The sequence below is a fragment of the Notolepis coatsorum genome, assembly GCF_963971535.1.
Source record: "Notolepis coatsorum genome assembly, chromosome: 11".
Classification (NCBI taxonomy): Eukaryota; Metazoa; Chordata; class Actinopteri; order Aulopiformes; family Paralepididae; genus Notolepis; species Notolepis coatsorum.
Genome location: NC_140175.1, coordinates 44,413,534 through 44,427,441, shown reverse-complemented (window position 1 = coordinate 44,427,441; position 13,908 = coordinate 44,413,534).

Below are 13,908 nucleotides of genomic sequence, written 5' to 3'. Positions count from 1 at the left end.
AACAAAACATGTTGAGAGAAAAGCTAACGGACTTGGAGGGGAGGTCAAGGAGAAATAATATACGAATATGGGGACTGAGAGAAGGGATAGAAGGAGACTCGATGACCAAATATGTAGACAATCTAATTCGAGAATAATTGGAAATGTCAGACCTCGACGAGATAGGGATTCAAAGGGCACACAGGGCCCTAGCGCCGAAGCCACAGATAAACAGACCACGAGAGCAGTTATAGTTAATTTCTTGAAATTCGAAGTCAAAGAAAACATTCTCAGAGCAGCCTGGCAGACGAAGATGAAGGTGGAGGGGCAGAGGATAACCTTCGACCATGACTATTCAACAGAGGTGGCTGTAAAACGTCTGAGCTATGTTCAGATAAAAAAGACTTTGAAAGAGAAAGGAATCGGATTTAAATCACCAATGACCACGCTGAAGGTCCATTGGAAAGAAGGCATCAAGGTGTACAACGACGTGCAGGAAGCGACAAGGGACATGAACCGGAGAGGATGGAAGGTGCCGGGAGGAGAAGAAGAGAGTGACTCATAATACAAATAGACGGGAACATGAAAGTGACTAATGCAGAGCTTTTGACCGGGAGCTCGGAGGTCGCACACAGAACAAGTTGGACATGTATAGTGCGCATCTTTTAGCCACTAGGGGGAGCCCTCTCACTAGGAGAGCCACTACCCCCCACCCGCCAGTGGGGGAAAGAGGGATACGACTGAGACCCTCTACTACCATGGAAGTACCAAGTGTTAATGTTGATGTTAATGTTTATTATGGTTATATGTATGTAAATCAGATAGGGATAGCAGAGGCTACAACCACAAATACTATTTTATGTGACATGGGTAGAACGGGAGAACATTTGGAAAATAAATATGACACAAGTTAAGAGTATCAATGTCGTTGAATGTTAATGGTATGAATAGTCCGATCAAAAGGAGTAAGGTGATGACGAAACTTAAGAAAGAAGAGGTATGAGAATTTGTTTTATAGTTATTTTAAACAGAACCTTAGAAGAGGAGTAGCTATACTAATTAAGAACACCGTGAAGTTTGAAATGATCAGGGAAATAAGGGATAAAGGGGGGAGGTATGTAATGGTCAAGGGGAAAATGGAAGGTCAAATGGTAACACTAGTGAATGTGTATGCTCCACCAGAAAGTGAGAAATATCTATTTGAAACAATCTTTGATATCATAGCGATGGAAGGGGAAGGGGTCCTAATCTGTACAGGTGATTTTAATGTAGTACTGAACTATGACATAGACACGACAAGTACAAAGAAATGGAGGACAAACATTAGCAAATATATGAATATACAAATGACAGAATTAGGAATCATGGATATATGGAGAGAAATGCACACACTAGATGGAGAATACACACATTATTCGCATCCACACACAACATATTCAAGGCTAGACTATTTTCTCATGACAACAGGGGGACAGATACAGGGTAGAAGACTGCAGGATAGGGGTAACGGACATATCAGACCATAGCGCAATATATCTGACAGTGAATCTTAAAAGTAGGCGGAGAAATACAGTTTGGAGACTGAACGTAGGACTATTAAATAACAAAGGTTTGGTTAACGAAGTAAAAGGAGACATAATTAGATACAGAGAAGAAAACGATAATGGAGAGGTAGACCCAAAAATTGTATGGGATGCACTAAAGGTAGTAATACGTGGAAAATGTATAGCAAAGACGGCATTACTCAAGAAGGCCAGAATAGAGACATACCAGAACTTGATAAAGAAACTGAAAGAATTAGAGAAAGAACACCAAAGCTCAAAGAACCAAAAGACACTTAGAGAGGTAAAGGAAGTTAGAGGAAAGATAAACAAAGAACTGCTGACAGAAATAGAGAAGAAAGCTCGATACATGAAACAGACATACTATGAAGGAGGACCGAGAGCGACCAGACTTTTAGCTAGACGACTCAGGACACAACAAAAACTGAACACAATACACACAATAAGAGCCACGACCACAAACGAAATACTGAGAACCAGCTGAAATAGAGAAGACATTTGAAGAATTTGTGTTCTGAGTCCCCTCCTCTACTCCCTGTACACACATGACTGTGTGGCACAGCGGAGCAACAACACAATCATCAAATTTGCTAACGACACAGTAGTAGTGGGCCTGATCTCTGCAAACGACGAGAGGGCCTACCTGGAGGAGGTCAAGGTTCTAGCGGGATGGTGTCAAGAAAACAGCCTCTCCCTGAACGTCAGAAAAACAAAGAGATGATTGTGGACTTTAGGAGGTCGGGGGTCAGGGACTACAGCCCCCTCAGCATCGACGGGGCACCGGTTGAGAGAGTGAACAGTTTTAAGTACCTCGGAGTCCACATATCCGAGGACTTTACATGGACCTCACACATTGACAGTGTTGTGAAGAAGGCACGGTAACGCCTCTACTTCCTCAGACGCCTAAGGAAGTTCCAAGTCAGTCAGAAGATCCTTAAGAACTTCTACTCATGCACAATAGAGAGCATCCTGACTGGCAATATCACCTCCTGGTTTGGGAATAGCACCGCACAAGACCGTAGCAGACTACAGAGAGTGGCCCGCTCAGCCGAACGCACAATTGGAGGGGGGCTTCCCACTCTCCAGGGCATTTACAACAAGCGGTGCATGGGCAAGGCTAAGAGAATTATCAAAGACTCGAGCCACCCAAACAACTGCCTCTTTGAACTGCTGCGGTCAGGCAAGCGATACCGGAGTCTCATGGCAAGCACAGAGAGACTCAGAAGAAGCTTCTATCCCCAGGCCATCAGGATGCTCAACGAACAATAACACTATGTAACAACCATCAAATGCACTCACAGCACACACATCCACACGCACACACTCACTTTAAACATACAACTCACTGCAGCACCCACTTTAACCACTTTAGTACACCTAAGCACACTTTATATTTATCTGTAAAGAATTTGCACTACAACCCATACCTCATTACACCTTACTGTAAATTATATTGTACCTAAATTGTACCTCATCCCACTTCTGCTTTGCACTGTATAGTATATTGTATGGTAACTCAGTTACTTCTACTCTACATAGAGCATTGTATGTATATATTGTGACAACCCCAAGCCACCCCTGGGCTTGGTGATTGATGGACGTTACGTAGCGACCCAATGGCTGGGCGCTGCCCATGTTTGGGCGTCCGCTTCCGGACGCACCTGTCGCTAGAGAATCATCAGGAGTGATTATCGAATTGAGGAGGGGGGACTTAATGGAGCCGAGGAGCCCCCTCTCAGTCCCCGGTAGCAGCGCAAGGCGAGAGGCCACAGAGCGGAGACGCCGCCCGGCCGACAGATTAACGCCAGCAAGCGATTATTATTTAAATAGAAAATAAAGAGTATGATTTTGGGAACTGCAACCTGTCTGTGTGTTGTTTATTCTGCCACCCCTACACCTGGAATTGCCACAATATGTATATACTGAACATTTTTGTCTACGTACTTGACTTCTATTTTATACTGCTATACTTATTTTATTATCTATCTTTGCCTTGCACAGTCTCTGGAGCGAAACAGAAAGAAGCATTTTGTATAAAAGTATTCTGTACTTCTGTATGACAACTAATAAAGAAACTTGAACTTGAAACTTGAAGAATACTATAAGAAACTATACACACAACCGATAGCGGCAGGAGAAGAGGAGATAAAGAAATTTTTTGAAAAATTACCATCGATAGGGAAGGAACAGAACGAAATATTAAATGCAGAGATTACAGAACAGGAAGTGGGGAATGCGATCAGTAAAGCAAATAACAGTAAGTCACCGGGTAGCGACGGATTTCCCTCTGAATTCTACAAAACTTTTAGACAAGAACTGAGCCCCATATTAGAAGCAGCATTCAGACACACGATGAAAGAAGGCACAATGCCACCTTCATGGAAAGAAGCCATAATTACTACAATTCCAAAAGAAGGGAAAGATAGAGAACTATGTAGCAGTTTCAGACCAGTGTCCATACTTAATGTAGATTACAAGATGTATACATCAATAATATCCAAAAGATTTGAGACATTTATGACATATTATAGATGAAGACCAGACCGGATTCATTAAAGGAAGACAGACACAGGATAACATAAGGAAGACGGTGCAGATAGTAGAGGAGATACAAAAGGAAGGAGGAAGTGCAGTATTAGTTAGCCTAGATGCAGAAAAAGCATTCAACATTGTAAGATGGATATTTCTATATAAAGTATTGGAGAAATTTGGATTAGACAAAAACGCTATGAAAATAATTAGGGCATTATATAGAGAACCGACGGCAAGGATTAAGGTAAATGGCAGTCTGACAGACAGGATTAAACTAGAGAGCTACCAGACAGGGTTGTTGTCTTTCGCCGATGCTCTTCGATGTATTCATCGAACCACTGGCTCAACTAATTAGACGGACCAAAGACATCAAAGGGGTGGAGATAAGGGGAACAGAACATAAATTGGGACTGTTAGCAGACGACGTGATAGTATATATGAGACAACCAGACACAAGCTTTCTGACACTGATGGATTTACTGACAGAATATGGATATTACTCAGGGTATAGACTCAACGTGACGATAGAGATCAAAGAAAAATACAAAATTAAATGGGACATGGACAGGATCAAGTACTTAGGGGTGAACATTACAAGAGGGGTGGAGGGGTTATACGAGGCAAACTATACACAGATTAATCAGAAAATCAAGAGAGACCTAGAAAGATGGACAGTAATGCCCCTAGATTTCAGCTCAAGGATCGAAATCATTAAGATGAACATATTACCAAGGTTATTATACCTATTTCAGTCTTTACCTATATTAATACCACAAAAACAATTCCGGGAATGGGATAGACAGTAGGGATGGGTACCGTTCACATTTTAACCGATACGGTACCGGTACCTGTGAATTTTTCTGTACTTTAGTCTCTAAAAATGTAATCTACCTACCTCAGTCGTAAAAAGAAAAAATCCAAAGTTCAAATAACTACACTTTCGACCATTTTCGGCTTGCCATTGCTCCGACTGCTTTGTTGTTGAATCAAGTCAAATCCTAGGTAAGCGTATTGTAGAGGAGCCAAAGCTATATATTTAGGTTATTGTATTATATGAATGTTTATATGTTTATTTTTATAACCTTACATTGAAACGGCATTAGGAATATTGAGGATTTAGATAAAGTCATTGAACATTCGTGATGTCACACTATGATGTCATAGTCAAACATTCTAGAACATTTGTGATGTCACAGTATGATGTCATAATGGAATATTCTAGAGCTAAGTGATGTCACAGTATGATGTCATAATTAGGGCTGTCTTAAATACTTCGAAGCTTTGTTCGATGGGCATGGGCTTCGAATATGAAAATAAAATTTGATTATGTAAAAAAACAAAAGAAATATGAATTGTTTTTTTTTGCTAAATCAACTCTGCCTCTCTTTTAATTACAACAAGCAATGCCGTTTGTTATTTAAGATGAGGTCGGACTCGGCACTGACAGATTTGTGTTCATTGTGCTGCTTTTATAAAGCCTCAAATGATGGCATATTTCATGGAGTGTTTAGTTTGTCTAAGATTTAAAAAGGTTTAAACTTTACAGCACTGACAAAGTTGAACAATGTGCTGTACAAGTCCCACAACATAAAAAAAATATAATCATAAATATTATAAAAAAAAATATTTTTATTTCGAAGGTTTGAATCTCGGCCCCGAAGCTTCGAATTCCAAAAAAAAAAAACGAAGGTCAGCCCTAGTCATAATCAAACATTCTAGAACATTTGTGTATCAATATTCAACTATTCTCTCTGGAGAGCTCATTGTGCATCTTGAAACAGTGCTGAGCAGTACTGAACAGATAGACTACCGGTAAACAACATAGATTGAAGCCTGCATTTCTAGACCAGGGTGCCTTGCCTACCGTTTTGCTGTGGAAAGAGCCGGCAAGTTGATTTACGGCTTTCAGGTGAGGAGGAATTTTCATGTGTCGAGTCGGCGGTGATTTTGGAGACTGGGAAAATACAGTTTTCTTACCTTGTAGTAGTGATGTGAATATTTAGGAAAATTGCTTTTTTTCTTCTGTAAAGAAAGACTTCGCTGTGGAAGAGAAATAAACCATTTGGATATCTTTGTTTTACACCGGAGCGGCTGTGGACCTTATTTTTCTTTATCAACGAACATACTACTCACGAGTAAGCAACTTTAACCAGTAGAGTGGAACGTCGGCCCTGATACGTATATTGTGCATGTGAGCGTTGACATAAAATTGTAAAAAAAAAAAATTAAAGTGCAAAAAATATAAAAAAACTTTATTTATTTTTTGGTGTCTCACATGAATCGATACTCGGTAGTACCGACGTGTTTCGGTAAGTACCTTTAAAAGTACCAAATTCGGTACCCATCCCTAATAGACGGATATCAAGATTCATTTGGGGGGGGGGGGGGGAGACCAAGGATCAGATGTGACTACAACTACCAAAGGAGAAAGGAGGAATGGCAGTACCCAGTTTAGAAGGCTATTACTATGCAGCACATCTTAGGACAGTAGCATGCTGGTGCAATGTGAATTATGAAGCCAAATGGAAAAATATAGAAACCAAAAGAGAGGGATTCAAAGTGCAGGCACTAATAGGAGATATAGAGCTGTTCAGAAGACAGGAACAACTACTAGACCCAATTATTAAATTCACTATAAACATATATGGAACACAGTAGTAAAGAAATACAAGCTAGAAAAAGAATCCAAGATACTGAGATGGATAACACACAACAACAAATTCAAACCAGGGATAGACGACCATGGGTTCAAAAGATGGGAACGGGGGGAGGGGGGGATAACAGCAATATGTACAATGATAGAAGGAGGGGAGATGCAGACAAAAATTGAAAGAAAGATTCGGACTAGAGAATAGAGACCACTTTAGATATTTACAGATCAGAGATTACTATAACAAAGAAATAAAACAAGACAGAGACAACGAACAGAATGGGGTAATTAAAATAATGGTAAAATCATATGAAGGAAGGAAGGGGAGGGTTATATCAGCACTATATCAGGCAATAATGGACAGTAAGGAAATTACAACCTTGTATATAAAAGAAAAGTGGGAGAAAGAATTAGAAATAGAGATAACAGAGGAGGAATGGTATAACACATGTAAGATACAACAATCAACCACAGGATCAAGGATATGGAGGGAGTTTGGGTGGAAAAACATAATTAGATTCTTTATAACACCAGAAATACAGGGTAATTACACGCCAACACAAAAGCCATGTTGGAGAAAATGTGGGCAAGAAGTAGCGAACCACACACACATATTCTGGGAATGTCAGAAAATAAGAAACGATTGGGAAGAGATAGGAGAGATAATAAATGAAATAGTAGGATATGAAATACCCCAGACAGGTCTAGTACTATACCTAGGGAACTTGTCACAGAAAGACATTCAGGGAGAAGACAAATATTTGATTAAGATACTATTAGTAGCAGCCAAGAAAGCATTGACTAAACTGTGATACAGGGTAGAAGCACAGACGAAGGAACAATGGACATCCATCTCGAAAGTCATGGAAAAAATAGTATACGAACAGATCGAAAAGTACCTCGCGGAAAAAAATCTAATCTACGAATTCCAATCTGGCTTCAGAACATCCCACTCCACTGACACATGCCTTCTCTACTTGAACGACCACATCAAACAAGAGGTGGACGCGGGCAAATACTGCGGCATGGTCATGCTGGACCTACAAAAGGCCTTCGACACTGTCAATCACACCATTCTGATTGACAAGCTAAAAGCAATTGGTTGGTTTATCAGTGAGCTGGATACAATCCTACCTGGAGGGGAGGGAACAGATGGTGGAAGTAAACGGTACCCTATCCCCCCCCCTCACAGTGAGCTGTGGTGTTCCACAAGGAAGCATACTAGGACCGCTACTATTCCTAATTTATGCAAATGACATGTCGTCAGCTTGTGACTGCAACTTGTTCCTGTTTGCGGACGACTCAGCCCTGCTGGTCTCTGACAAGAACAAGTTACAGGTTGAAAAAGCCCTCAGCTCGGAACTAGGCAAAATCTGCATATGGCTCGCCGACAACAAACTATCATTACACATGGGCAAAACAGAGTCCATTCTCTTCGGTTCAAATAACAAACTCAGCAAGACCGACGGCTTCTCGGTTACAGTGGGTGACAATATTATCACAAGGAAAGATGAAATTACCTACCTGGGTTCCATCCTAGAGGCTAATCTTTCCTGTGACAAAATGGCATCCAATGTAATAAAAAAAGTCAACCAACGAACGCGATTCTTGTACCGGATCTCCTCTCTGGTAAACAAGAATACCCTGAAGACTCTAGCAGGAGCACTCATTCAAGGGTACTACGACTATGCTTGCACCTCATGGTACCAAAGCACCTCAAAGGCACTAAAAAACAAATTACAAACATCTCAAAACAAGCTAGTCAGACTACTACTTGACCTGACTCCTAGAACCCACCTCACCCCTGCCCACTTTGACAACCTAGGATGGCTTAGAGTAGACGACAGAGTACAGCAACTTGCAATGGGCCTGGTCTACAAGATACACTACGCGACCAAGGTACCCATGTACATGTCAAAATACTTCCCAAAGGTCAGTGAATACCACGATCACAACACCAGAGGGAGCTCCACAAATCATGTAAAACCCAGATTCGGCTCAAACAAGGGACTAAACACGTTTCGCAATTATGCCACATCAATGTGGAACGCCCTGCCTAAAGCTGTAAAGGAATGTGAATCACTACCCACCTTCAAAAACACTCTCAAAAAACACCTACGTGAGACTGCAATTCGAAACTGGCCCCTACAAATGTCCTAACCTAGTTGTACAGTAAATGACCAAGTAAGGCTTTGTCAATATTCCAATGTACAGTGTAAAATGTGTGTGTGTCCCCTACCCAACCCCCCCCCCCCCCCCACCTCCAATGTACAGCCCTCACCCAACCCCACCCCACCAACCTCCTCCAATGTGCAGTTTCTACGCCAAATGTATATACACTCCTTTTCTGGACACTTTTGTATCACAAACAGTACTGTATTTGCAAATCTGATATGTCATAAATGTATAGATGTAGCAGTACTGTCTATCTGTATGTCATGTATGTCATATATGTTATGATGAATTGAAAATGGGGGACCCTGGTGTAAACAAGACGAAAGTCTTTCTCTGGTCTGCATCCCCTTAACAATTGTATGTATTGAGATGTACTGTACTGTACCCATTCTGCAATCTGTTAATAAACTTTTCAATCAATCAATCAATCACAGAGATAATAGAGGGGATACAGGAAATGGAGAGAATCACACATATGCTGAGGCTGCAAGAGGAGAAATTTGAGTCAAAATGGGAGGAATATAGGAAGAAAAGGAATGACATCACAGAAGGATGAAAAGGAAACAAGAAAATAAATTGAAATGTAAATAAACAATGTAAAAATAGAATGGACCGAAGGACCCATGTCACCCTTTTTTCTTTTCTCATTTTTGTCTATTTGTTTTTGATTTTTATTTCTTTTTGATATTATTTTTTTACAGTTTTGTATGTTGAAGTGTATTGTATATGTTGTTTCAAAACTGAAAATAAAAATTTAAGTTAAAAATTAAATCGAATCGTGACCTCAATTTGCAAAAGTTTGTATAGAATCAGACAATTTGTGTATTGTTACACCCATACTCTTGAATGATTAATGGTGTGTGTGCGTGTGTGTGTGGGGTACTACTAGGGTGTGTGTGTTCTGGAGAGAGGGGGAACGAGGAGTGATGGAGAGATAAATACAGAAATGTGTGTGTTTGTATAAAAAAAAAAGAAAAATGTGTGTTTGTCAGAAAGGGGGGGGGGGGTGGGCTGGTTAGTAGTGTTTCTGGGTGTGTACAACAACAACAACAACAACAACAACAACAACAACGGTAGAAATAGCTGATAAATGTTGCATTGGCTTTATTCTGAGAGCTACTTCGCCTACTCTGGACTGCAGTATGTTTTTACTATGTCTAAGCTTATTCAATAGGGGTCATTGGGCTGATCTGACAGTACATGTCACTAGAGATGTTCCGATACCATTTTTTCCTTTCCGATCCGATTCCGATACCTAAGCTTTGGGTATCGGCCGATACCGATACTTATCCGATACCAGTGCATACATAAAAAAAAAAAAAACTATATTATATAAATTTTTTATAAATATAATTTTTTTTTTTTTTTTTAACAAATACTGTTTTATATATACTGTTTTTTAGTCATAACTAGAAAGTAATGGTATTTATTCAACAACAGGTGATTGTATAGATTTGTATTAGTATCATTAATCAATGAGTATGGGGCTTCAGCACTGCAGATATACCCTACTCCAATGATCCACACGGACATTATACGTTGCTGCACTCGCTACCCACTGGCTCTGCAGATATACCCTACCCAGTCTGTCTACAAGGCTCCGTTCAGTAGCAGTCGGATCTGTTTTGATTTTTGCACAATAAATATTCAACATTCTCTTTTGAGACTCCGCCTCAGACTCTTATCATTTGGCACTAAAAGCTAAACATTGTCGCCGATATGGCTGTCCGCAACATGTCATTAATTGTGTACGCGACGTGCAATTGTGCAATGACGACGTTACCGTTAGCTAGCATGAGCTACCGGTATATGGGAAGACCATAGAAGACTGTAACGTTACTGGTGATATTGTGATTTAACTTGGAATACTCCTTTGCCAACTTGCTGTACTTTGCTTGCAGGTCTGCAGCCATTATTGCTGGATTATATGAATAGCCCCAACTTTAGCCAAGGTAATGTTAAAGCTAGCTTTCGGTTAGCCGTTCAATGCTAATAACACCAGCCACCAAGCGAACCCATGAGCTCGCCGTCAACACCGCTCTGTCGGGACGATGACATTTAAGAAAGTATCTGCTGTTAAAATGACAAATGGCATTGACACTTTAATCGATTAAGCACACGTTTGTTTTATAATGCTTACTCAACAGACCACAGTGTTGTTGATAAATTACGTCATATGGTATCGGAGCGCAGCATTAGAGGGTACTCGCCGATACCGATACCAGCATTTTAGCCAGTATCGGCGGCTTTTCCGATACCAGTATCGGTATCGGAACAACTCTACATGTCACTTAGGCTGTTGAGGTAAAAGTGAGTTATTGTTGCTCTGGTTTCAATATGATCACCTGTGTCTGTGGTAGAACATGGCTGTTATAAACCTACTAACTACTGTAGCTAGTCAGATAATATCTGGATTAGCCTTAGTGTTTTCTGTACTTGTGGTTTCACTTGTCGGCCTTTAATATGTTGGTGCAGGGTCTAGTTTTTGTGTTAGTTTGAGTCAGTATTTTTAGTTGATTTAAAGAAAATCTCACAGAATGACAGTAATTTAGCTGCAGTTTTCTTGTTTTCTCAAGTGATTTAAAAATGTAGTTTGTAGTTGTAGGTATTCATTTATGTCAGACATTCTCAAATAGACCGGCAAGATGACGTGTACTCGATTAGACTTGAAGATTTTATTCACTATCCAACTACTGAGAGAAAATGAAAATGTCCATCCCTGTTCTATTTTTCGCACAGGCCTACCTTTGGTTTCAGTTAGTCTTGCTCAATACTAGGCTGCCAGGACGACTTGTGTCATTTTCAAAAATATTTTTTCTGCCCCCTCTTCCCTCAGACACAAACTCACACAAACTCACACATTTATTTTCTGTTTTGTCGGCGTTTCTGAAATGATCATGAAGCAAATAAGTTGACTTCAGGCTTGTGGGAAATAAATAGAGCTTTGAACTGTTAACGTCCCTCCCCTCTCTCTGATCAGTCTCAGGCGCTGGTGCGTCAGCCAGGGTCAAATAGTGTAGAGACCAGATAGAGACAGTTTCACTATGGTTTCGCTATGACCAAACAAGTAGGTCTACGTCTAACATGTACAGCCTGGAAATGTACTTCACTCTGCCATAGTTTAGAAATAGATATTGTATTGTACAGTGTAATACATGCATAGTTTCTTAAGTTAAATGTGGTGGTAGAAGGGTTAAGGGTTGTTAATCCTTTTTCATATCTGTAGATACTATATCTATATCTGTACATATCCCTTACCTACTCTTACTAGTTACACTGCTGGCCAGTATGACTAATACCATTGTCTTTATACCTGTATCACTGTACATTAATATTACAACTCTGTACATACATACATCTGATTAGCACTACACTCTGTATACTACTTTCTATATTTTATACCCAGTGTAATCACCTATACATTGTATATCACTATTTACGGTTACATTCGCACTCTGGTTGGATGCCAAACTTCTTTTCGTTACTGTACTTGTGCTGTCTAATGACGATACATTTAAATCTAATCTAATTGAATCCAAGACTGTTTACATGAGCCACTATTTTGTTATTGTGTCAGTTTAAACAAATGGGCCACAGTGTTTTCATCTTGTTTTTTTTTTTTTAATAGAAATAGCTGATATAAATACTTATAAATGTTGCGTTGGCTTTTTTCTGCAAGCTACTTGGCCTACTCTAGTCTGGACTGGTTATGTACATAAATTTACACATTTGTTGATTAAATCAACTAGGCCTAATCGAATAGTGGACTAAGAATGTCTTTAGTCGTCGCGTGGTCAGTTCATACCTTTGTAATGGCTCTGTGGTTGCAGTGATACTGTAGGCCCGGTGCCTAGACATCAACATATCTGTTCACTCAGAGCACTAAGCTGTATTCATCTACCTGATCCTAAACACTGTTTCACCCATGGGGATGATGGGTGTGTGACGTTGTGAACTGACCTCAGGGGCAGGCGATAACCGCTTCATCATCATGACTAATAGGGAGATTGTGACATATTTTTGCACAATCCATGTTTTTAACCATTTTCATTAGGCCTATACGGTAAAGACTGCAAATGGTTACTATATTCCTACCAGTTAGTTTGTATTGTTCGTTAACTTGCAATAGCCATAGAAAAGCAAAGTGAAAAATATTGTGATATGGGTTGTTAATCATGTAAATGTGTACAAATATCATATACATATTGAATATTAAAATACCATGGAATTGGAGAGCTTCTTTTATTTTTTGAACAAATGTTTTTTATTTTCCCTTTTTTTTTTTACATGAAACAAGACAAACAATACAGTAACAGTAATAATAAACGATAAATCACAGGACAATAACAGAAATAATAATAACAATAATGACTGAGTCCAGTAATTAAATCAGAATGAAAGTAGACTAAAAGACATAAAAATAATAAATACAATACATGGGCTCTTGCTCGCTCTCCCCCCCCCCCCCCCCCCCCACAGGACCCCCACTTGGGCTATACATCCACTACTTCATTCAACATCAGAAAATTCCAAATTTATATGCGTTCCTTTATCTTATCCACCACAGCTACCCAGACTGCTATGCTAGCTTCATTAACACCTACAATTCGTGCAGTAGATATCTCTAGATAAATCACATCGAGATAGGTGAGAATCCATACCTTCCGTCACATTTTATCCGGTTGAATCCAGCGTGACGCTATCAACTACCGTCCTGTCTCTCTTCTCTCCTTCCTTTCTAAAACACTTGAACGTGCTGTATCCAACCAACTTACTGCTTATCTCTTACAGAATGACCTCCTAGACCCTAATCAGTCAGGCTTCAGGACTGGTCACTCCACAGAGACAGCCCTCATTGCGGTCACAGAGGCACTTCACTTAGCAAAAGCGAAAGGCCTCTCCTCTGTCCTGATTCTCCTAGATCTATCTGCAGCCTTCGACACAGTCAACCACCAGATCCTCCTTGCGGCCCTCGCAGGAATGGGAGTGGCTGGCTCTGCGCTGACATGG